Here is a 27,522-nt window from a genome sequence, read left to right as displayed (position 1 = left end):
TAACTGGTTTCCCCTTTTCTTCCCTCCCTTACCACATGGCCACTCGGGTCAGGTCAGCCTGAGGCCCAATAAGGAAAATTCTTTCCTCGAAAATATTGAGTCCGGAAAGGCGAAGTAAAAATCTTGGCACGCAGAAGGCCCAACCATGGGTGAAAATGGCCGGCTAGGGGCTTGGTACGCCCCTAGTCTTTACATCATTTGCTCATTGCCTCTCCTTCGTTTGTTTTGAGTTTTTTTTTTTTTTTTTATGTATTTGTAAAACTTGTGCAAACTCATGTCATAGTGGAATCCTTATTGTGTGAACTAGTAGTCTTAGGACAACGGGACTTATGCCATCTAGATTGACTCTAAGTCCCCAAACAACTCCTTTCAACAACCCGGATTTAGCGTAACGATTTTTGATTACTTAAAAGAGGGCTAATTAAACTATTTGATACGGTTATAAATTTTAAGCAGAAACGGAAAAAGTATTTCAAAAAGTCATGAGTATTCCAACAGGAAAATGGATGGATTTTCAAAGCCAAAACCAAGTTTCGTTTTCTAAAACTAACAATAAATAAGTGCTTTCACAACCAACTTGGCAAAACTTGGGGCTAAACCCCATTGATTTTAGCGAAAAATGGACAAGATGTCACGACCCTAATTACCGATCGTGCGGGCAGCTACCTTATTATCACTAGTAGGCGAACCCTTAACCGTTAACCCATTAATCATTAGCCAATTTTAACTTCTTTAATCATTTATGCTTAAACAATCAATGATCATGTGAATGAATAATTAAATAAAACAATTCATAATTAATAGATAATATAAGTGCGCAAGTTTTAACTAACACCCCCAAGATCTGAAAATCATCGTACAAGGACTCTAACTAACAATGTCTAAAGAATGAAATGTATCTCAAATATAATAGATAATGTCTGAAATGAAAGTAGACATCTGGAAAGAGAGATCTTCAGGTGGCATGGATGGATAGAAGCTCACCCTCGGATCTGATCGAGCAAACTAGCTTCAAGCTAGAGATGTAATCTGGATGAAATCTCTGGAACACAATCTGCACTCAAAAAAGGGTGCAGCAAGGTAGTATCAGTACAAACACTATGTACCGGTAAGCATCATAGGCCGACTAAGATTAGTTCACGCATATAAATGTAAAATCAATAAGATAAACAGATAGGCACTTAATACTTAAATCCGAGTCACAGAATATCCCATAACAAAGTTACAACCTAAGATGAAGCTTCTAAACAACAAGTCTGTCTAGTCTCAATAATCTCACCAGATAAGCACACGCCCAAGTTATTTCCCTAAATAGAGTCACTAATCCACAATTTAACTCAGTCAATAATCATATCAACACCACAATAGCCGTTTCAACAAACACACCAAAATCAGAACTAAACGAGCCATATAATAATGCAAGAATAAAATATAATGATGTGCAATGCAAAATATGATGATGTGCAATGAAATGTAATGCAATGACTTGGCCAATTACACACTGTACACACATGCTACTGATGTCATAGCTCAGTAGTCATGACCTACAAGGGACTATGGTGTCCATGTACCACTCGTTCCGGAACACTCCTCGGACCCGAGCCATAAATATTCTGCCCCGAAAAGAACCTCGGTCACAGATCCACATCATGTATCACTCGTTTCGGAACATTCCTCGGACCCGGGTCACTTATTGCCCTCCGCCCGAAATTTACCTCGGACTCGAGCTTATACACCCTCCGTTCCGGAAAGAGCCTCAGACCCGGAGCCACTCGATTATTCAAGAAACACTGTTACATCCCTCTTAATGAGCAATTATCAAGTAGTATATTCTTTTCATCGAGAAGATCATATTAGCATGTCACCACAATTATCATCAATTTGTATCACAAGTTCATCAAGAAGATTATATTAACTTCTGCACAATTTCACATCACAATGTATGTCTCAATGTATTTCAGTTCATTAGTATGTATGGACTATGAACAACCAGCAATATCAATGTCAAACACAAGGCATCATGCCACAAGTCTTCCAACCCATTTCCATCATGCATGAGTGTATGAATGAGTGTAAACGTGGTAAATTATGCATGAGTGCATAAATGAGTGTAAAAGTGGTAAATCAATACAAGCCAATAAAGCAACAGTGAAGGTACAAGTCACAAAGCCACAAGTCATATCAGGACTTGGATCAACTCAACCATGAAATGAATCATACAATCATCTCAACCAACATAATAGTCTATGTCCCTCTTTACTTCCACATGTAACAAGTACACCTCACAACTAAGTCTTGTATCACCAAGACGCTCTACTTTTCTATATATTATCATCAACGACAATCATACATCAAGTTTTCATCTATGTACTGTCATAAGTTTATATCACAATTCAAGCCTAAACTCATTATCCTTCCTTTCGCTAATAATATATGTCACAATGAAAGAGAACTGAGTACAACAGGATAATTTAGGCAATAAGTCTAATCACAATAATAGGGCAACAAGCCACCATCAACAACAATCAACCTAATAGAAATCCATCCCGAATCGCCACTGTATGAATACAACTACACCTCATATTTCAAGACATAAAGTAATGGCAACGAGCCCACAAAATCAGAAGTCATACCAACCTAGCTAATATCCAACCACAACACCATGTCCGAAGACCTAATCATGCTTCCTCCCATAATTATACACAATACATACGTTTCACTAATCAAAGTATAACTCAAGTAAGCTAAACCTACCTCGAATGCAGAACAAGAGCCACGAACTACTCCACATGAGTTTTCTATTTCCGAAGCGCCTCATAACGGTCAAAGTCTAACAATATGATGCTAAGTAAGCAACAAACCATGTATTTTAAACAAGAACAACAATTTGGGGAAGAAGACCCACTTACTTCTACCCCTTTTTTAATGGATGAAACCATCCTTTAATGGTGAATTTATCATAACTTCTATCTCTACAATCATTAGCCTTCAATTCATGGGTTTCTAATCAATTTTACCCTTTCCAATAGATTTTAGAACAAAGCTTCCATTTTTATTAGAACGCTAAGTCTCTACAAGCAATTTCAACCATAAGAAATCAAATTCCTTTCCTAGAAAGTGATAATCTATACTCCTAGATGATTAATCAACAATAAAATCAACAACCCACCAATTATTTAAGGGTTTACTAATTCTAGGGTTCTAGGGTTTTCACCCACCATTGATGGACCTCTTAAAATAATCATGGAACTTGAAGAAGAAAGGAAAAGGAACAAATAAAGATGGGAAATTACCCTCCAAGATGCTTTCACCATAGAATGGAATGAATTTTGCCTGTTTCTCTCTTGAAAACTGACTTTGGAGTTGTTACACCTCGAAATTTTTTCCGTACTTGTGTGATGAGTAGAACTATGAAGGGCTTGAGTGAATGATGTTTTATTAAGTCGGGAATGACTAATTAAGAATTTTTAGAAATAAGAAAGTCGCGAAAATTTTTCAGCCCAGTGGTCGTATATGGCACTATACGACCCGTAAAGTGATTTACGGACCGTATAGTGCAATCGTCCTTCAGCTTGCCAAAAATCTTAAGTTCTGCCCAGTGTTGATATGGTTAAATACGACCCAGTTTACGGCCCGTAAACTGGTTTACGGACCGTAAACTGGTTTACGGACCGTAAACCAGGTCGTAAAATGCCAAGTTCCTCAGCCAAAACCTTCTGTTTTTGAAACGATTAAATACGGCCATGGAGGACGGACCGTAAATCAAAATACGGTCCGTATATGGTGGTTTACGACCACTGTTCATCCCGACAATTTTTCATTAAAGGTCAGTTTTGTGATTATTAAAAAGGGACATAAACTCATTTCACTCCATTTTTTCATCAAGACAACTCAGGAGACCTCTAGAACATTCCAAATATCTCTTCCTTAAGAATCAAAGAGAATCAAAGGGAACATCAAGGTCAACACCACCAAATTCATGAAATCAAGTGTAAGAACACAACAAGGGATAATCTAAGTGAAGAAATTTCAAAGAAGGTGGAACTAGGGTTTTGGCTAATTGAAGTATTTCAACTTAAGGATTGTTCAACCATCATCCAAGGTAAGTTTCATGATTATGCCATGTTGTTTGAAGCATTGGAAAGCTTAGACACTTGAAATGTAGAAGAACACAGAAATGGGTCATTATTGAGTGAATAGTGACATAAATGAATGATAGTGGAATTGAACTATGAATATTGAAGTGTTGTGAGTACAAATACGTTATAAATGATGTTTATATCATGAAACAGGCATTAAATGCATGAAAACGCAAAGACGAGTCATAAGGTTAAATATGGGGGAAATTGGAGGAAAATGGTGGATTTTGCTAAACGCACGTAAATGACGATTGTCGATTATGATATTGCGAATAGTATTATGAATAATGGGAGTTGATATAGAACGTGAGAAAAGTAGTATGAGCAAAGGAGACACTGCCCAACTTTTCCTAGAATTAGCGATGCGTTCTTGTAGTTAGTTTACTAATGTTGATCCGAATTCTCTTATGAAGGTAACGACGTGATTCTGAAGGAGAGCAAGAGAGCGATAGCATAGCTAGGCGACCAAGGTATGTGAGGATAGACCCATTTCTTTCTATGGCATGAATCCCATGACATGATTTCCTCTCTTTCCCTGATTCTCCTCTACCCGGAAAGCCAAGAGTTTAAGATCATAAATAGCTATATGAGTCAAGAAACATGATATGACGTTCCCACGACGTAAATGATATTGATCCCTGTACACACTCACCTTATATATTGATCCCTTCAAGGTGAGGCAGAGTATTCATGTATGGCCAAAATAGAATCGAGGGTACACGACCTTACGTCACCTCGACGGAATACAGCCGATCTAGAGCCTTTATGCATGTATAATAACAAGCACGTTTTAGTAAGCATATTGTATAAGTATTTCTATAAAGAGCATGTCATGATTGCATTCACACCGGGCCTAGTTGGCCGGGCAGACACCGCTTCGGCGGGCGGCGATACGGATACACCACGACCTATGGGCGTGGGCAGACACCACTAGTGGGCGGCACGAGATGGTACCCCAGACGCGGGAGGCCTGGACGCGGGCTAATATTGTTGATTATCACACCGTTCCGACATGGACGAGCAGCTTGCGTATGATGCATATATGTCATGATGGTGAGTATGAGTAAGATAGCATGCGTTATTTCTTTATGATTATCAGTCAAATCTAGATGCTTCCTGTTGATGTTATCACTACCTTATTGATGCCTTCTTTCATTGTTTATGACTCTCATACTTAGTACAATATTCGTACTGACGTTCTTTCTTTGGACGCTGTGTTCATGCCCACAGGTAGACAGGGAGGAGAGCTTGGCCCAGATCCTCAGTAGCTGACAGCGGATAGAGAGCACTCCATTGTTCGGAGGTGCTTATGGCTATTCTTTTGATGTACATATACATATGCATATTTTGGGCACGACGGAGTCTTGTTCCGTCTGTTTTTACAGTATGTCAGTAGAGGCTCGTAGATACGCAGTGTGGGTTAGATGGTCTCACAAAAATGCTATTATTGTATATTTTATTTTGATTGCCAAGAGGCAATGTATATAAGTATTTATATTTTATTTAAAATATGATTTCTCATGCTATTTGTATACTAAGTTGGTAATAGACTATTGAGTGAGTAAGATAAGTAGTAGAGTGAGTGGTGCTCGGTACCTAGCTCGGGGTACCCGTCGCGGCCCCTAGTCGGGTCGTGACAGAAGTGGTATCAGAGCAGTTCGACCTAGGAATTGTCTACGATCCGTGTCTAGTAGGGTCTTGTTTATGGTGTGTTGCGCGCCACATCAATAAACAAGAGGCTACGGGGCATTTAGGAATATGACCATTTTTTTTTCTTGTGAGATCGTGCGATAAGAGCCATGTCTAGGATTATATTATTCCTAAAAGTTCGTTATGGTTTCAGAAAAATGCCGCCAAAGGGAAAAGCTACCGCCGCCCAGAAGGGCAAAGCTACGACAAAGAGGCAGGTGGAGAGAGAGCCTCCGGCAAATGTAGAGGAAAGTGAATCGCAAAGTGAGGCCGCGCCCAATGTAGAAGAGCAGGGAGGAGCCTCAGCTCCGATTCCTCCCCCGGGTGCTTCGGGTCAACAAGTATCCGAGGCCATACATTTATTGACACAGTTGGTTGCCGCTCAGGCACAACGACAGAATGCGGGCCCAAGTGATCGTTCGGCTAGTACAAGAGCCCGTGATTTCCTTACTCTAAACCCTCCAGAATTTTTCGGGTCGAAGCCGGATGAGGACCCACAAGGTTTTATCGATGAGATGTTGCGGACGCTGAAACTTATGCATGCTTCTGAGACCGAATCCGTAGAGTTGGCCTCATATAGACTTCGCGACGTGGCGGTACTATGGTATAAAAATTGAGTGATATCAAGGGGAGAGAACCACCACCTCCCGTTTGGCAAGAATTTGTGGATGCCTTTATTCGTCATTACTTGCCACCTGAAGTCCGCCGAGCTAGAGCGGACAGGTTCTTGAATTTGAAACAGGGAAACATGAGTGCCCGAGAGTATAGTATGCAATTCAACTCATTGGGCCGGTATGCTCCGACTATGGTGGCTGACATGGGAGACCGAGTCTATAGATTTGTGAGTGGTTTAGGACCACACTTGTTTAGAGATTGTCTGACAGCCTCTTTGCAAGACGGGATGGATATTTCCCGGTGTCACGACCCAGCTAGGGGCCGCGACGGGTACCCGGAGCTAGTTACCGAGCACCGCTCACTCTACTACTTGTCTCTCTCATTTAATACTCTTTTATCAATTTTACATACCAATTGTAGGAAAATCATATTTAATCAAGACATAAATAATTTATATACATTTGCCTCTTGGCCATCAAAATACTATATACATGCATGTGAAAACATCTTGTGAGACCATCTAACCCACACTGCGTATCTACGAGCCTCTACTAACATAATGAATACATAGACGGAACAAGACTCCGTCATGCCCAAAATATGCATATATGAATGTACATCAAAAGAATAGCCATAAGCACCTCCGAACAATGGAGTGCTATCTATCAGCTGACAGCTACTGAGGACCTGGGCCAAGCTCTCCTCCCTGTCTACCTGTGGGCATGAACACAACGTCCGAAAAAAGGACGTCAGTACGAATATTGTACCGAGTATGAGAGGCATACATAATGAAAGGAGACATCAATAATATGGGAATAACATCAACATGAGACATCTGAATCTGACTGATAATCATAAATGAAGTAATGCATGCTGTCTTACTCATACTCATCATCATAACATGTATGGATCATATGCAAGCTGCCCGTCCATGTCGGAACGGTGTGAAATTCAATAATATTAGCCTGCGTCCAGGCCTCCCGCGTCCGGGATACCATCTCATGCCGCCCACTAGTGGTGTCTGCCCACGCTCGTAGGTCGTGGTGTATCCGTATCGCCGCCCGCCGAAGCGGTGTCTGCCCGGCCAACTAGGCCCGGTGTGAATGCAATCATGACATGCTTATGAAAATACTCATATTAATATGCTTATCATAAAATACTTATCTTATCATAATGCGTATATAAGACTCATGATCAACTTTACTCTATCGGGGTGACGTAAAGTCGTGATCCCCCGATTACATTATGGAACCATCATGGATATTCTGCCTCACCTTGAAAGGACTAGTACATAAGGTGAGTGTAGGCAAGGAATAACATCATCATCATTCTAGTGTTATCATATCGTATAAAATAACTCATATAGACATTCATAGGTATAAGCTTTTAACTTCTTAGAATGTAAGAACTCATGAAAGGAATAGGGATTCAAGCTAAAAGATTCATGCCATTAGAAAGAAGGACTAGCCTCACATACCTTGGTCGTTTAGCTAAGATATCGCTCACTTGTTCTCCGTCGATATCACGTCGTTACCTTCATAAGAGAATTCGTATCAACATTAGTAACTGACTATAAGAACGCGTCGCTAATTCTAGGAGAAGTCGGACAACACTTCATTCGCTCATACCACTTTTCTCATGTTCTATATCAACTCCCAATATTCATAATATTATTCGCAATATCATAATCGACAATCGTCGTTTACGTACATTTGGCAAAATCCACCATTTTCCTCCAATTTTCCCTTATTTCTACTTCTAGTTCATCCTTGCGTTTTCATGCATTTAATGCTTGTTTCATGATATAAACATCATTTATAACGTATTAGTGCTCACAACACTTCAATATTCATAGTTCAATTCCACTATCATTTATTTATGTCACTATTCACTCAATAATGCCCCATTTCTATGTTCTTCTACATTTCAAGTGTCTAAGCTTTCCAATACTTCAAACAACATGGAATAATCATGAAACTTACCTTGGATGATGGTTGAACAATCCTTAAGTTGAAATACTTCAATTAGCCAAAACCCTAGTTCCACCCTTTGTGGGATTTCTTGACTTAGATGATCCTTTGTTGTGTTCTTACACTTGATTTCATGAATTTGGTGTTGAAAATCTTAGGTTTCCTTGGATTTTCTTGATATTCTTAGAGTTGAAGAACACTCTAGAGCCTTCTTGAAGTATTTGGATGAAAAATGACGTGAAATGGGCTTAAGTTCCCTTTTAATAATTCAAAACCTGGTCTTTAATGAAAATTTGTCGGGATGAACAGTGGTCGTAAATTGCAGTTTACGGACCGTATTGTGGTTTACGGTCCGTCCTCCATGGTCGTTTTTAATCATCCCAGAAACAGAAAGTTTGGCTGAGGATTATGGCAATTTACGACTGAGGTTTACGGTCCGTAAACCAGTTTACGGTCCGTAAACCAGTTTACGGGCCGTTCTCCAAGTCGTTTTTAACCATTTTCACAATTTACAGAAATTTGAGATTTTTGACAAACTGGAGGACGATTGCACTATACAGTCTGTAAATCACTTTACGGGCCGTATAGTGCCATATACGACCACTGGGCTGAAAATTTTTCCGCGACTTTCTTATTTCCAAAAATTCTTAATTAGCCATTCCTGACTTAATAAAACATCATTCACTCAAACTCTTCATCATTCCACTCATCATACAAGTACGGAGAAATTTCCGAGGTGTAACATTCTTCCCCCCTTTTGGAACATTCGTCCTCGAATGTTCGACACTCGGGGATCGTGGAATAATTTCGCCAGAGTTTCCTTTGTAATTTGGACACTACCTTTCCCTTACAACAACCCACAATATCTTCGCCTCACAGGGCTATATCACAATATCAACACATTTATGGCCACACACGACCAAAAGCATAAAATTAAAACATACATACCTTATATCGTCGACGTCTCATCTTGAATCTCTTCTGGGGATTGGAACAAATGGGGGTATATGGATTTCATCTTCTCTTCTGCTTCCCAAGTCATTTCTTCCCGATTATTGTTCCGCCATAGAACTTTGACTGAAGCAACCTCTTTATTCCGAAGCCTTCGTACTTGTCTATCCAAAATGGCAATGGGCATTTCCTCGTATGTTAGCTTCTCTGTTACTTGCACATCATCAACCGGAACTTTTCTTGTTGGGTCTCCAATACACTTGCGGAGCATCGAAACATGGAATACTGGATGCACGGATTCGAGCTCTGAAGGCAAGTTCAATTTATAGGCTACTCGACTCACCTTGCGAATGATTTGGTAGGGTCCGATATATCTGGGACTTAGCTTTCCCTTCTTGCCAAATCTCATCACTCCCTTCATCGGTGATACCTTCAGGAACACCCAATCGCCCACTTGAAATTCCAAGTCTCGTCGGCGATTATCTGCATAAGACTTTTGGCGACTTTGAGCTGTTAACAGTCGGTCTCGAATCACTTTAACCTTTTCAACTGCTTGTTGGATCAAGTCGGGACCTATCAACTGTACTTCTCCGGTTTCAAACCATCCAATTGGAGATCTGCATTTTCTTCCATATAAGGCTTCGTACGGGGCCATTTGAATACTGGAATGATAGCTGTTATTATAGGCAAATTCAATAAGAGGCAAATTCTCATCCCAACTACCACCAAAGTCCAGCACACACGCTCGTAGCATATCTTCCAAGGTCTGAATAGTACGCTCGGCTTGTCCGTCGGTCTGCGGATGGAACGCTGTGCTGAGCTTCGCTTGAGTACCTAGACCTTCTTGAAAGGACTTCCAGAACTTGGCTGTGAACTGTGCCCCTCTGTCTGTGATAATGGCCAAAGGAATACCGTGAAGGCGTACAATCTCCTTGAGATACAATTTAGCATAATCTTCCGCTGAATATGTGGTTCTAACGGAGAGAAAATGAGCTGCTTTCGTGAGTCTATCCACGATCACCCATATAGAATCGTACTTCCCTCGCGTGCGGGGTAATCCTACCACAAAATCCATGTTAATTTCTTCCCATTTCCACGTAGGAATTTCCATTGCTTGCAATAAGCCTCCGGGATTTTGATGCTCGGCCTTCACTTGCTGGCAATTTGGGCACTGTGCTACAAATTCTGCTATGTCTCGCTTCATGCCATCCCACCAATACATCAATTTGAGATCGTGGTACATCTTGGTTGCACCTGGATGAATAGAATACCGGGAATAATGTGCTTCCTCTAAAATCCGTTGGCGCAAGTTCGCTACATTCGGTACACATAACCTGTCTCAATATCTAAGAACCCCTTCTATGGAAACTTCGAATGGAGACTTTTCCTTTCCATGGGATAGATCTAGGTAGTGGCTTAATTGAGGATCTTCATATTGCTATTCCTTCACTTCTAGATTCAATGATGAAACTGTGGGGTCATTGCCGCTAATACCTGCATCTCCTGAATCAATTGGCCGTACGCCGAGACTTGCTAACCGATGGAACTCACGAACCATTTCTCGCTTTTCCAAAGGAACTCCACATAAACTACCCATTGATCGGCGGCTAAGTGCATCTGCCACTACATTCGCCTTCCCTGGATGATATAGAATGTTCACATCGTAATCCTTCAGTAATTCTAACCATCGCCTTTGCTGTAGGTTCAAATCCTTCTGCTTGAAAATATATTGAAGGCTTTTGTGATCCGTAAAGATGTCCACGTGCACACCATATAAGTAGTGTCTCCATATTTTCATTGCATGAATGACCGCAGCTAGCTCAAGATCAAGAGTGGGATAATTATGTTCATGTTTTCGCAACTGTCTCGAAGCATATGCAATAACTTTCGCATTCTGCATCAATACACATCCTAATCCCACACCGGAGGCGTCACAATATACTACATAGCCATCTGATCCTTCTGGAAGTGTTAGCACTGGCGCTGAGGTCAACCTATTTTTCAACTCTTGGAAGCTACGCTCACATGCATCACTCCACTGGAATTTAGCCGACTTCTGGGTTAACTTTGTCAATGGGGCTGAAATAGATGAGAAGCCCTCTACGAATCTTCGATAATAACGTGCCAAACCCAGAAAACTACGAACTTCTGTAGGCGTCGTAGGTCTTGGCCAAGTCTTCACAACTTTTAGTTTCTGAGTGTCGACTCGGATACCATCATCTGAAATAACATGACCTAGCAATGCCACTGAGTTTAGCCAAAACTCGCACTTCGAAAACTTTGCATACAATTCCCGATCTCGAAGAATGCCAAGAACAATTCTTAGATGATCTGCATGTTCTGATTCTGTGCGAGAATATACCAGGATATCGTCGATAAACACTATCACAAAAAGGTCTAAGAACGGCCTGAACACATTATTCATTAAATTCATGAACACTGTCGGGGCATTCGTCAACCCGAACGACATTACTGGAAACTCGTAGTGACCATATCTTGTCCTGAAGGCAGTCTTGGGAATATCTGCTTCCCTGATTCTCACCTGATGATAACCCGATCTTAGATCTATCTTGGAGAACCATTTAACACCTTGCAATTGATCGAACAAGTCGTCAATTCTAGGAAGGGGATATCTGTTCTTCACCGTCACTTTGTTTAGCTGTTTGTAATCAATACACATTCGTAACGAACCGTCTTTATTCCTTACGAACAAGACTGGTGCTCCCCATGGCGAGGAACTGGGCCTGATGAACCCCTTCTCAAGCAAATCTTTTAGCTGTGCTTTTAGCTTTTTCAGTTCTGCTGGAGCCATTCGATAAGGAGGAATAGAGATAGGCTCGGTGTTTGGTGATACATCAATGGCGAAATCAATCTCCCGTTCTGGAGGAAGGCCTGGTAACTCGTCGGGAAACACATCTGGGAATTCATGCATTACCGGGACAGACTGGAAAGTTGGCACTTCCGCTTCCGTGTCATGAGCCCGAACTAGATGACAAATATAACCTTTTGCTATCATCTTTCTCGCCTTAAGGTAAGAAATAAACCTGCCCTTTGGGGAAACTGTATTACCCTTCCACTCAAGTATGGGCTCTCCCGAAAATTGGAATCGAACTACCTTGGTCCGGCAACAAACATTAGCATAGCACGATGCCAACCAGTCCATACCCATAATTATGTCAATATCTATCATCTCAAGTTCAATCAAATCCGCTGTCGTCTGGCGATCAAATATAATGACTACACAGTCCTTATATACTTGCCTCGCTATTACAGGATCACCAACCGGAGTGAATACCTCGAAAGGTTTAATCGGCTCAGGTCTCACCCCAACACAATCAGCGATATACGGAGTAATATATGAGAAGGTAGAACCCGGATCAATCAGAGCATATACGTCACGGGAAAGTATAGTCAAGGTACCTGTGACAACATCTGGGGAAGACTCAAGATCCTGTCGCCCAGCTAAGGCATATGCACGGGGCTGAACAACACCTGAAGTAGATGCTCCCCCTCTGACTCTGCCTCTGCCTGCTATAGTCTGAGGAGTCTGTGCTGTCGGGCGGACTGAAGAAGACCCCGCTGCTGAACCTGTGGGCTGAGTCCCCGCTCTATCCCTCGCTGAAGAGCAATCTCTCATCATATGACCAACCTGCCCGCAAGCATAACAAGCATCCGAACCCTGACGACACTGTCCGGAATGTAATTTGCCACACTGGCTACACCGCGGTACTGAAGGTCTCCTCTGGCTAAAGTCTCCCCTAGACTGCGAATCTGAGGCCCTCGAACTCTGCCCCTGGCCTGACTGAGTAGAACGATCAAATCTCCTATCCGAGAATCTGGGAGGTGCACTGGTCGCTGACTGACCTGAGTGCCTGGAATGCGTCGGTCTCGGTCCCCCTCGGTACTCACTGCTCTCCCCCATAGATCTAGCCCTCTTACCTTGTCTTCTGTCACCCTCACGATCACTTCTCTGCTGTCGTTGTCGTTCCTCGAGGTTCTGAGCATGGGCCTGTATCCGGGAAATATCCATCCCGTCTTACAAAGAGGTTGTCAGGCAATCTCTGAACAAGTGTGGTCCTAAACCACTCACAAACCTATAAACTCGGTCTCCCATGTCGGCCACCATAGTCGGAGCATACCGGGCCAATGAGTTGAATTGCATACTATACTCTCGGACACTCAGGCTTCCCTGTTTCAAATTCAAGAACCTGGCCACTCTAGCTCGGTGGACTTCAGGTGGCAAGTAATGACGAATAAAGGCATCTGCAAACTCTTGCCACACGGGAGGTGGAGCATTCTCTCCTCTTGTTATCACCCAATTCTTATACCATAGCACCGCCACGTCGCGAAGTCTATATGAGGCCAACTCCACGGATTCGGTCTCAGAAGCATGCATAAGTTTCAGCGTCCGCAACATCTCATCGATAAAACCTTGTGGGTCCTCATCCGTCTTCGACCCGAAAAATTCTGGAGGATTTAGAGTAAGGAAATCACGGGCTCTTATACTAGCTGAACGATCACTTGGGCCCGCACTCTGTCGTTGTACCTGAGCGGCAACCAACTGTGTCAATAAATGTATGGCCTCGGACACTTGTTGACCCAAATCACCAGGTGGAGGAATTGGAGTTGCGGCTCCTCCCTGCTCTTCTACATTGGGCGCGGCCTCACTTTGCGATTCACTTTCCTCTACCTCTGCCGGAGGCTCCCTTTCTGCCCGCTTCTTCGTCGTAGCTTTGCCTTTCTGGGCAGCTGTAGCTTTTCCTTTCAGCGGCATTTTTCTGAAACCATAACGCACGTTTAGGAATGATATAATCCTAGACATAGCTCTATCGCACGATCTCATGAGAAGAAAGATGGTCATTTTCCTAAATGCCCTGTAGCCTCTTGTTTATTAGCGTGGCGCGCAACACACCATAAACAAGACTCTACTAGACACGGCTCGTAGACACTTCCTAGGGCGAACTGCTCTGATACCACTTCTGTCACGACCCAGCTAGGGGCCGCGACGGGTACCCGGAGCTAGTTACCGAGCACCGCTCACTCTACTACTTGTCTCGCTTATTTAATACTCTTTTATCAATTTTACATATCAATTGTAGGAAAATCATATTTAATCAAGACATAAATACTTTATATACATTTGCCTCTTGGCCATCAAACTAATATACATGCATGTGAAAACATCTTGTGAGACCATCTAACCCACACTGCGTATCTACGAGCCTCTACTAACATAATGAATACATAGACGGAACAAGACTCCGTCATGCCTAAAATATGCATATATGAATGTACATCAAAAGAATAGCCATAAGCACCTCCGAACAATGGAGTGCTATCTATCAGCTGACAGCTACTGAGGACCTGGGCCAAGCTCTCATCCCTGTCTACCTGTGGGCATGAACACAGCGTCCGAAGAAAGGACGTCAGTACGAATATTGTACCGAGTATGAGAGGCATACATAATGAAAGGAGACATCAATAATATGGGAATAACATCAACATGAGACATCTGAATCTGACTGATAATCATAAATGAAGTAATACATGCTGTCTTACTCATACTCATCATCATAACATGTATGCATCATATGCAAGCTGCCCGTCCATGTCGGAACGGTGTGATAATCAATAATATTAGCCTGCGTCCAGGCCTCCCGCGTCCGGGGTACCATCTCATGCCGCCCACTAGTGGTGTCTGCCCACGCCCGTAGGTCGTGGTGTATCCGTATCGCCGCCCGCCGAAGCGGTGTCTGCCCGGCCAACTAGGACCGGTGTGAATGCAATCATGACATGCTTATGAAAATAATCATAGTAATATGCTTATCATAAAATACTTATCTTATCATAATGCGTATATAAGACTCATGATCAACTTTACTCTATCGGGGTGACGTAAGGTCGTGATCCCCCGATTACATTATGGAACCATCATGGATATTCTGCCTTACCTTGAAAGGACTAGTACATAAGGTGAGTGTAGGCAAGGAATAACATCATCATCATTCTAGTGTTATCATATCGTATAACTTAACTCATATAGACATTTATAGGTATAAGCTTTTAACTTCTTAGAATGTAAGAACTCATGAAAGGAGTAGGGATTCAAGCTAAAAGATTCATGCCATTAGAAAGAAGGACTAGCCTCACATACCTTGGTCGTTTAGCTAAGATATCGCTCGCTTGTTATCCGTCGATATCTCGTCGTTACCTTCATAAGAGAATTCGTATTAACATTAGTAACTGACTATAAGAACGCGTCGCTAATTCTAGGAGAAGTCGGACAACGCTTCCTTCGCTCATACCACTTTTCTTATGTTCTATATCAACTCCCAATATTCATAATATTATTCACAATATCATAATTGACAATCGTCGTTTACGTACATTTGGCAAAATCCACCATTTTCCTCCAATTTTCCCTTATTTCTACTTCTAGTTCATCCTTGCGTTTTCATGCATTTAATGCTTGTTTCATGATATAAACATCATTTATAACGTATTAGTGCTCACAACACTTCAATATTCATAGTTCAATTCCACTATCATTTATTTATGTCACTATTCACTCAATAATGCCCCATTTCTATGTTCTTCTACATTTCAAGTGTCTAAGCTTTCCAATACTTCAAACAACATGGAATAATCATGAAACTTACCTTGGATGATGGTTGAACAATCCTTATGTTGAAATACTTCAATTAGCCAAAACCCTAGTTCCACCCTTTGTGGGATTTCTTGACTTAGATGATCCTTTGTTGTGTTCTTACACTTGATTTCATGAATTTGGTGTTGAAAATATTAGGTTTCCTTGGATTTTATTGATATTCTTAGAGTTGAAGAACACTCTAGAGCCTTCTTGAAGTGTTTGGATGAAAAATGACGTGAAATGGGCTTAAGTTCCCTTTTAATAATTCAAAACCTGGTCTTTAATGAAAATTTGTCGGGATGAACAGTGGTCGTAAATTGCAGTTTACGGACCGTATTGTGGTTTACGGTCCGTCCTCCATGGTCGTTTTTAATTATCCCAGAAACAGAAAGTTTGGCTGAGGATTATGGCAATTTACGACTGAGGTTTACGGTCCGTAAACCAGTTTACGGGCCGTCCTCCAAGTCATTTTTAACCATTTTCACAATTTACAGAAAGTTGAGATTTTTGACAAGCTGGAGGACGATTGCACTATACGGCCTGTAAATCACTTTACGGGTCGTATAGTGCCATATACGACCACTGGGCTGAAAATTTTTTCGCGAGTTTCTTATTTCCAAAAATTCTTAATTAGCCATTCCCGACTTAATAAAACATCATTCACTCAAACTCTTTATCTTTACACTCATCATACAAGTACGGAGAAATTTTTGAGGTGTAACACCCGGATACAGGCCCATGATCAGAACCTCGAGGAACGACAATGACAGCAGAGAAGTGATCGTGATGGTGACAGAAGACAAGGTAAGAGGGCTAGATCTATGGGGGAGAGCAGTGAGTACCGAGGGGGACCGAAACAGACGCATTTTAGGCACTCAGGTCAGACAGTGACCAGTGCACCTCCCAGATCGTCGGATAGGAGATTTGACCGTTCTTTTCAGTCAGGCCAGGGGCAGAGTTCGGGGGCCTCAGTTTCGCAGTCTAGGGGAGACTTTAGCCAGAGGATACCTCCAGTACCGCGGTGTAGCCAGTGCGGTAAATTGCATTCCGGACAATGTCGTCTGGGTTCGGATGCTTGCTACGCCTGCGGGCAGGTTGGTCATATGATGAGAGATTGCCCTTCAGCGAGAGGTAGAGTTGGGACTCAGCCTACGGGGTCAGCAGTTGGGTCCTCTTCAGTGCGCCCGGCAGCGCAGACTTCTCAGACCACAGCAGGTAGAGGCAGAGGCAGAGGGGGAGCATCACTCCAGGTGCTGTTCAGCCCCGTGTGTATGCTTTAGCTGGGCGACAGGATCTTGAGTCTTCCCCAGATGTTGTCACTGGTACCTTGACTATATTTTCTCGTGACGTATATGCTCTGATTGATCCGGGTTCTACCTTCTCATATATTACTCCATATATCGCTGATTGTGTTGGGGTGAGACCCGAGACGATTAAACCTTTCGAGGTATTCACTCCGGTTGGTGATCCCGTAATAGCGAGACAAGTATATAAGGACTGTGTAGTCATTATATGTGATCGCCAGACGACAGCGGATTTGATTGAACTTGAGATGATAGATTTCGATGTAATTATGGGTATGGATTGGTTGGCATTGTGTTATGCTAATGTTTGCTGCCGGACCAAGGTAGTTCGATTCCAATTTCCGGGAGAGCCCGTACTTGAGTGGAACGGTAATACGGCATCCCCAACGGGTAGGTTTATTTCCTACATCAAGGCGAGGAAGATGATAGCAAAAGGTTACATCTATCATCTAGTCTGGGTTCATAATACAGAGGCAAAGCCGCCAACTTTCCAATCTGTTCCGGTGGTGAACGAATTTCCAGACGTATTCCCAGATGAACTTCCAGGTCTTCCTCCAGAAAGGGAAATCGACTTTGCTATTGATGTATTACCAGACACCGAGCCTATTTCTATTCCTCCGTATCGAATGGCTCCAGCAGAACTGAAAGAGCTAAAAGCACAGCTAAAAGATTTACTTGAGAAGGGGTTTATAAGGCCTAGTTCTTCGCCGTGTGGAGCACCAGTCCTGTTCGTAAAGAAGAAAGACGGATCTCTACGAATGTGCATCGACTACAGGCAGTTGAACAAGGTGACAATAAAGAATAAATACCTCTTCCAAGAATCGATGATTTTTTTGACCAGTTACAGGGCGCTAAGTGGTTTTCCAAGATAGATCTGAGATTGGGTTATCATCAGGTTAGAATTAGAGAAGAAGATATTCCTAAGACTGCCTTCAGGACAAGATATGGTCACTACGAGTTTCGAGTAATGTTGTTCGGGTTGACGAATGCCCCGGCAGTGTTCATGAATTTAATGAATAATGTGTTCAGGCCGTTCTTGGACCTTTTTGTGATAGTGTTCATCGACGATATTTTGGTGTACTCTCGCACAGAGTCAGAACATGCATATCATCTAAGGATTGTTCTTGGCGTTCTTCGAGATCGAGAATTGTATGCAAAGTTTTCAAAGTGCGAGTTTTGGCTTAATTCTGTTGCATTCCTGGGTCATATTATTTCAGATGATGGTATCCGAGTCGACACTCAGAAAATAGAAGCTGTGAAGACTTGGCCAAGGCCTACGACACCCACGGAAGTTCGTAGTTTCCTTGGGTTAGCAGGATACTATAGAAGATTTGTAGAGGGCCTCTCATATATTTTATCCCCATTGACAAAGTTCACCCAGAAGTCGGCTAAATTCCAGTGGAGTGATGCCTGTGAGCGTAGCTTCCAAGAGTTCAAAAACAGGTTGACCTCAGCGCCAGTGCTAACACTTCCAGAAGGATCAGATGGCTATGTAGTACATTGTGACGCCTCCGGTGTGGGATTAGGATGTGTATTGATGCAGAATGCGAAAGTTATTGCATATGCTTCGAGACAGTTGCGAAAACATGAACAGAATTATCCCACTCATGATCTTGAGCTAGCTGCGGTCATTCATGCATTGAAAATGTGGAGACACTACTTATATGGTGTGCACGTGGACATCTATACGGATCACAAAAGCCTTCAATATATTTTCAAACAGAAGGAGTTGAACCTGCGGCAAAGGCGATGGTTAGAATTACTGAAGGATTACGATGTGAACATTCTATATCATCCAGGGAAGGCGAATGTAGTAGCAGATGCACTTAGCCGCCGATCGATGGGTAGTTTATGTGGAGTTCCTTCGGAAAAGCGAGAAATGGTTCATGAGGTCCATCGGTTAGCAAGTCTCGGCGTACGGCCAATTGATTCAGGAGATGCAAGTATTAGCATCAATGACCCCACAGTTTCATCATTGAATCTAGAAGTGAAGGAACGGCAATATGAAGATCCTCAGTTAAGCCACTATCGAGATCTATCTCAGGAAAAGGAAAAGTCTCCATTCGAAGTTTCCATAGAAGGGGTTCTTAGATATCGAGGCCGGCTATGTGTACCGAATGTGGCAAACTTGCGCCAACAGATCTTAGAGGAAGCACATTATTCCCGATATTCTATTCATCCAGGTGCAACCAAGATGTACCACGATCTCAAATTGATATATTGGTGGGATGGCATCAAGCGAGACATAGCAGAATTTGTAGCACAGTGCCCAAATTGCCAGCAAGTGAAGGCCGAGCATCAAAAACCAGGAGGCTTATTGCAAGTAATTGAGATTCCTACGTGGAAATGGGAAGAAAATAATATGGATTTTGTGGTAGGATTACCCCGTACGCGAGGGAAGCATGATTCTATATGGGTGATCGTAGATAGACTCACGAAAGCAGCTCATTTTCTCCCCGTTAGAACCACATATTCAGCGAAAGATTATGCTAAATTGTATCTCAAGGAGATTGTACGACTTCACGGTATTCCTTTGGCCATTATCACAGACAGAGGGGCGCAGTTCACAGCAAGGTTCTGGAAGTCCTTTCAAGAAGGTCTAGGTACTCAAGTTAAGCTCAGCACGACGTTCCATCCGCAGACCGACGGACAAGCCGAGCGTACTATTCAGACGTTGGAAGATATGCTACGAGCGTATGTGCTGGACTTTGGTGGTAGTTGGGATGAGCATTTTCCTCTTATCGAATTTGCCTATAATAACAGCTATCATTCCAGTATTCAAATAGCTCCATACGAGGCCTTATATGGAAGAAAATGCAGATCTCCAATTGGATGGTTTGAAACCGGAGAAGTACAATTGATAGGCCCCGACTTGATCCAACAAGCAGTTGAAAAGGTTAAAGTGATTCGAGACCGACTGTTAACAGCTTAAAGTCGCCAAAAGTCTTATGCAGATAATCGCCGACGAGACTTGGAATTTCAAGTGGGCGATTGGGATTTCCTGAAGGTATCGCCGATGAAGGGAGTGATGAGATTTGGCAAGAAGAGAAAGCTAAGTCCCAGATATATCGGACCCTACCAAATCATTCGCAAGGTGAGTCGAGTAGCCTATGAATTGGACTTGCCTTCAGAGCTCGAATCCGTGCATCCAGTATTCCATGTTTCGATGCTCCGCAAGTGTATTAGAGACCCAACACGAATAGTTCCGGTTGATGATGTGCAAGTAACAGAGAAGCTAACATACGAGGAAATGCCCATTGCCATTTTGGATAGACAAGTACGAAGGCTTCAGAATAAAGAGGTTGCTTCAGTAAAAGTTCTATGGCGGAATAATAATCGAGAAGAAATGACTTGGGAAGCGAAGGAGAAGATGAAATCTATGTACCCCCATTTGTTCTAATCCCCAGAAGAGATTCAAGATGAGACGTCGATGATGTAAGGTTTGTATGTTTTAATTTTATGTTTTTGGTCGTGTGTGGCCATAAATGTGTTGATATTGTGATATTGCCCTGTGAGGCGAAGATATTGTGGGTTGTTGTAATGGGAAGGTAGTGTCCAAATTACAAAGGAAACTCTGGCAAAAAAAAATAAAAAATTTCTAGAATTCCCAAGTGTCGAACATTCGAGGACGAATGTTCCAAAAGGGGGGAAGAATGTTACACCTCGGATCCGTACTTGTGTGATGAGTAGAACTATGAAAGGATTGAGTGAATGATGTTTTATTAAGTCGGGAATGGCTAATTGAGAATTTTTGGAAATAAGAAAGTCGCGGAAATCTTTTAGCCCAGTGGTCGTATATGGCACTATAGGGCCCGTAAAGTGATTTACGGACCGTATAGTGCAATCGTCCTTCAGCTTGCCAAAAATCTCAAGTTCTGCCCAGTGTTGATATGGTTAAATACGACCCAGTTTACGGCCCGTAAACTGGTTTACAGACCGTAAACCAGGTCGTAAAATGCCATGTTCCTCAGCCAAAACCTTCTGTTTTTGAAACGATTAAATACGGCCATGGAGGACGGACCGTAAATCAAAATACGGTCCGTATATGGTGGTTTACGACCACTGTTCATCCCGACAATTTTTCATTAAAGGTCAGTTTGTGATTATTAAAATGGGACTTAAACTCATTTCACTCCATTTTTTCATCAAGACAACTTAGGAGACCTCTAGAACAATCCAAATATCTCTTCCATAAGAATCAAAGAGAATCAAAGGGAACATCAAGGTAAACACCACCAAATTCATGAAATCAAGTGTAAGAACACAACAAGGGATCATCTAAGTGAAGAAATTTCAAAGAAGGTGGAACTAGGGTTTTGGCTAATTGAAGTATTTCAACTTAAGGATTGTTCGACCATCATCCAAGGTAAGTTCCATGATTATTCTATGTTGTTTGAAGCATTGGAAAGCTTAGACACTTGAAATGTAGAAGAACATAGAAATGGGTCATTATTTAGTGAATAGTGACATAAATGAATGATAGTGGAATTGAACTATGAATATTGAAGTGTTGTGAGTACAAATACGTTATAAATGATGTTTATATCATGAAATAGGCATTAAATGCATGAAAACGCAAAGACGAGTCATAAGGTTAAATATGGGGGAAATTGGAGGAAAATGGTGGATTTTGCTAAACGCACGTAAATGACGATTGTCGATTATGATATTGCGAATAGTATTATGAATATTGGGAGTTGATATAGAACGTGAGAAAAGTAGTATGAGCAAAGGAGACACTGCCCAATTTTTCCTAGAATTAGCGATGCGTTCTTGTAGTTAGTTTACTAATGTTGATCCGAATTCTCTTATGAAGGTAACGACGTGATTCTGAAGGAGAGCAAGAGAGCGATAGCCTAGCTAGGCGACCAAGGTATGTGAGGCTAGACCCTTTTATTTCTATGGCATGAATCCCATGACATGATTTCCTCTCTTTCCCTGATTCTCCTCTACCCGGAAAGCCAAGAGTTTAAGATCATAAATAGCTATATGAGTCAAGAAACATGATATGACGTTCCCACGACGTAAATGATATTGTTCCCTGTACATACTCACCTTATATATTGATCCCTTCAAGGTGAGGCAGAGTATTCATGTATGGCCATAATATAATCGAGGGTACACGACCTTACATCACCTCGACGGAATACAACCGATCTAGAGCCTTTTGCATGTATAATAACAAGTACGTTTTAGTAAGCATATTGTAGAAGTCTTTTTATAAAGATCATGTCATGATTGCATTCACACCGGGCCTAGTTAGCCGGAAGACACCGCTTCGGCGGGCGGCGATACGGATACACCACGATCTACGGGCGTGGGCAGACACCACTAGTGGGCGGCATGAGATGGTACCCCGAACGCGGGAGGCCTGGACGCGGGCTAATATTATTATTATCACACCGTTCCGACATGGACGGGCAGCTTGCGTATGATGCATATATGTCATGATGATGAGTATGAGTAAGATAACATGCGTTATTTCTTTATGATTATCAGTCAGATCCAGATGCTTCCTGTTGATGTTATCACTACCTTATTGATGTCTTCTTTCATTGTTTATGCCTCTCATACTCAGTACAATATTCGTACTGACGTCCTTTCTTTGGACGCTGTGTTCATGCCCACAGGTAGACAGGGAGGAGAGCTTGGCCCAGATCCTCAGTAGCTGTCAGCGGATAGAGAGCAATCCATTGTTCGGAGGTGCTTATGGCTATTCTTTTGATGTACATATACATATGCATATTTTGGGCACGACGGAGTCTTGTTCCGTCTGTTTATACAGTATGTCAGTAGAGGCTCGTAGATACGCAGTGTGGGTTAGATGGTCTCAAAAAAAATTCTATTATTGTATATTTTATTTTTATGGCTAAGAGGTAATGTATATAAGTATTTATATTTTATTTAAAATATGATTTCTCATGCTATTTGTATACTAAGTTGGTAATAGACTATTGAGTGAGTAAGATAAGTAGTAGAGTGAGTGGTGCTCGGTACCTAGCTCCGGGTACCCGTTGCGGCCCCTAGTCGGGTCGTGACAGGAGTCTTGGGGTTAAGGGTTCAAAGTTGGGGTATAAAATATAGACATTCTGGCCCCGTTGGCTGCTGTGGCGGTCTCCAGACCACTGCAGCAGTCCCGCTATAGCGACCAAGAGGCCGCTATAGCGGACCTGCTAGAACAGTCCGTACTAAAACGGAATAACTCCCTCATACGGAGGCCAAACGCGTCGATTCTTTTTCCTATAGCTTCGTAATTGCAATACGGATCTAATGGTTCAGACATCACTAAAAACAATGGTCGGATGATCAATCTGGAGCCGTTTATATCCACAGACCTCTAGCGAAAACATCGAATACGAGCGCGACAAAACCTAAACCCATCCGAAACTCATCGGAACCTCACCAAAACTTGTGGACAAGTTCAAAATCATCATATTAACACGGGGTCATTATAACCCGACGTTGACCGTGGTCAACTCTAACTCGCTTACTTAACTAGCTTCTCTATCAATGACTCAATTTACACTCGAACCTTGCGGAAACCAACCCAATGACTTCATTAAGTCATAGATCATACTGAAGGGACTTGGGGAAGGGTCAACAAGGTTAACTGGGTCCAAACACTATAATGACTAAACGAGTCGTTACACAAGGCCAGAGTTGGCCAAAAGAAAAGGTTTCTTTGGGTCAAAACCCATTAACAAAAACAAAAAGAGGAGGATATAAACACTCCTAAAGCCTTTAAACAAACTCATTTGGGACCAAAATGGGCAGATCTCTTTCAAAAATCAAATGTTGGCTATGAAAGTCCAAAGCACAAAACCAATTTCATAAATTGTCTCAAACAATGCATTTCCTAAAATAAATACATTCGTATACATATGAGTTGTTACACTTTGGAATTTTATGTCGTCGCATAGTGAATGAACCAACACGAGTTTAAGGATAACAGGAAGTTCTTAATACTGTAAGACAAGTGTTTAGTGGTCTTAGAATGCGGACGTTAAGATCTTGGAGCTATATGAATTGATGGAATAAGGATTGATAAGAATAAGTGGAGTATAATTGAGGTTTAGGAGAGGTTTCGTAAACTATTGCGTTAAGAATTATTTGGTTAGGTCTTGAGGACGAGTTATAGGGATGTTTAGATCATTAATGAAGTATTAAACAAGTGTTAAGAGGGTTGTATAAGGATTGGAGATCAAACGAAACGACGAGAACAACTTCGGAAAAAGCTGTGAGTTCCACGACCATGTTGCACGGACCGTGAAACCTTCCACGGACCGTATACTGGTCCGTAGAATACCCAACAGAGATGATGGTTTCCTGGTGGTGATCCATGACTAGTTGTACGAGCCGTACAATATTCCACGGACCGTACAAGTGTCCGTGGAAATCCCGACGGGCTGAGTAAGTTCAATTATATATATGTGATCCCACTTTATTTATTTCATTTCACACACACTTCTTCATCTCTCAAGACCCCTAGAAGGTTCCAAAAAATTTATATACACGAAATCAAAGTAACTCCATGATTAACTACACCAAATCCATGAAATCAAGTGTATGAAACCTAACAAAAGTTCATTTACACCAAGGAAACTCAAGGGAAGTGAGCTAGGGTTTTTGTGCAAGAAGAGAAGTTCCACTCAAGGGTTGTTCATCCATCATTTAAGGTGAGTTTTATGACCATTCCATGTTGTTTAAGGTGTTGGAAGGCTAAGACACTTGAATTGTAGAAAGATATAGAAGAATGGGTCAAGAATGATTGAATAGTGTCGTTGTTGAACAATAGTTTGGATTGAATTATGAATATTGGTATGTTGTGATTGTAAATATGTTTTGAGTGACATTTAGAGCATGGAATATGTCACGACCCAACCCCATGGGCCATGACTAGTGCCCGAGCTGGAAACTCGTATATGGACCTGTTAGATATAGTCAACTGAAACTAAGGACGGAATGGAAACATATAAAAGCAACTATAGGTTCACAATGCCATATATCATCATAAACCTGTCTCCTGAGGAGTCACGGCTAACCACAGTATAACACAATACGCAAGCTGACAAGGCTGCCACTATACACGGGAATATCCAAAGCAAATTATATAGACACAGCTGACCAAAATCTATATACAACCCACACATGTCTGCAGACCTCTAAGAGTATAAAAGTGAAATATGACGGGACAAGGCCCCGCCGTATCCCTGGACATATACATAAGTCTATATCAAAAGATCAGTACCAAACTAGTCTAGGCTCCGGAACGATGGAGCTCTCCAAACAGCTGAGCAGAAGTCCTAAGCTGGAGGATCACCAAATCGAGTATCTGTACCTGCGAGCATGAAACGCAGCCCCCCGAAGAAAGGGGGTCAGTACGAGATATGTACTGAGTATATAAAGCATGAAATACAGTAAGGAGAATCATAACTAAATAGAAGATTACAGAAGGCAAGTATGATAATCAAAGATACCAATGCACCTGTGCCTTACGAGATAAGAATCATGCATGTCTATAGCATATACCATATCCGGCCCATTATGGGACTCGATGAATAAAGTCATTATATACCATACTTGGCGCCATAATCACATCATATATATATACCGTACCCGGCCCTCTAGTGAGGGACTCGGTGAACAATGCAGTGAAACTGTGCACGAAAACATACCCGGCCCGGGACTCGGTGAAAGACATATTAACAGCATGCACGAGCAGAGTAGTGAGCAACCATATACAAACTAAATCATCATCTGAGACTCAATAGAATAGGTAGAATGAACTAATACTTGAGCATTAAAGATAACAATCATATCAAGTACCCCTCAAATGTCACTATGGATTATATCAAATAGAACTTCAAGAATCATAGACACGTATCAATATAATGTGAAATAGGTTCTGGATATCAAGAACATTAGCCATCCTAGTGTCTCTAAGAATAGGAGTTTCTTTGGAGTTATATGCTCGTCGTCTATTTGTTTCATAAAGATCATGCCAAAAAGAAAGAAAGGTTAGCTTTACATACCTTTGGCGCTTAATCCATGACTTGGTATGTATACGCTGTCCAAAGTATCTCAACCTATATTGAGACGTCAAGACTATGGTTAAGCTACGGAAAGGCGTAAGACGTACTTCAACGTTAGTAGCTTATTTCTAGACAATTGGGCAGCACCTTCCCTATATCGCTCACTCTCCTCACATCTAAGTTAACTATACAATAACTAAAATAACATCAACAACGACACATCTAAATTACCACATCAAGAACTAGTCCAAAACAAGATCCAAGGATAACCCGAAATAGCCCGCACAGCATACACAACACCACAAATCAGTCCACACGTGGCACATTCTACAATAGTCAATATAACGACCACGACATATCCAAGTTATTCTTAATGATCTACAACCACAACAAATCATCAAAATGACTTCGCAATAACATTCTCCAAACAGCCCATCACTACAACACAATACATAATCTTAACTACACCTTTAGTCTTTCAACTCAACAAGAACAGCCCACAACAACAACAACATCGTATAGAAATATAAGAATGAAAATCTTTCCAAACTCCAAGCAAAAACAGCCCAGAACGTTTTAATCATAACTTCCAATCTATACCTCACAAAATTACAAACACCTGGAAGGAGTATAATAGTGCCATGAACAACAGCACCTATACATATTTATAACTACATTTCCAGCCCTTCAACATAAAAAAATTACCTTCAAATAAAATACCATAATAATGAGAACACTAATCAAAATTAATCCACCATAACGGCCCAAACAAGACCTTAACATTAACATATACAATTCCTTGCCTCCAATTCCACTTAATACAAATTAATCTCTCCATTACAACATCATTAACTCCAATTTCATGACAAAAAGAAGAAATCTTACCTCAAATTAGTTAGGACAAATCATATATTCACTTGCACCAATTGCACCACTTCTTCTTATCCAACTCAAATTCTAATGTTGCTGCCTCCTTTGGGACATTTGGAACACTTTTATGGTGTTATAATTCTCTTCCCTTTTCAAAATTTATGGCTGGCCGTGAGCTTGGCAGCCATGGCTGTTGTGGTTTTCTCTCTAAATCAATTTTGTGAAGATGAATTATGAGTTATGCTTTGTCATCAATTAAATTATATATGCTACTAGCCATGATGACACGTGCCCCACTAGGCA

The sequence above is a fragment of the Lycium barbarum genome, chromosome 9 (genome assembly GCF_019175385.1).
Source record: "Lycium barbarum isolate Lr01 chromosome 9, ASM1917538v2, whole genome shotgun sequence".
Classification (NCBI taxonomy): domain Eukaryota; kingdom Viridiplantae; phylum Streptophyta; class Magnoliopsida; order Solanales; family Solanaceae; genus Lycium; species Lycium barbarum.
This window is presented reverse-complemented; position numbering follows the sequence as displayed.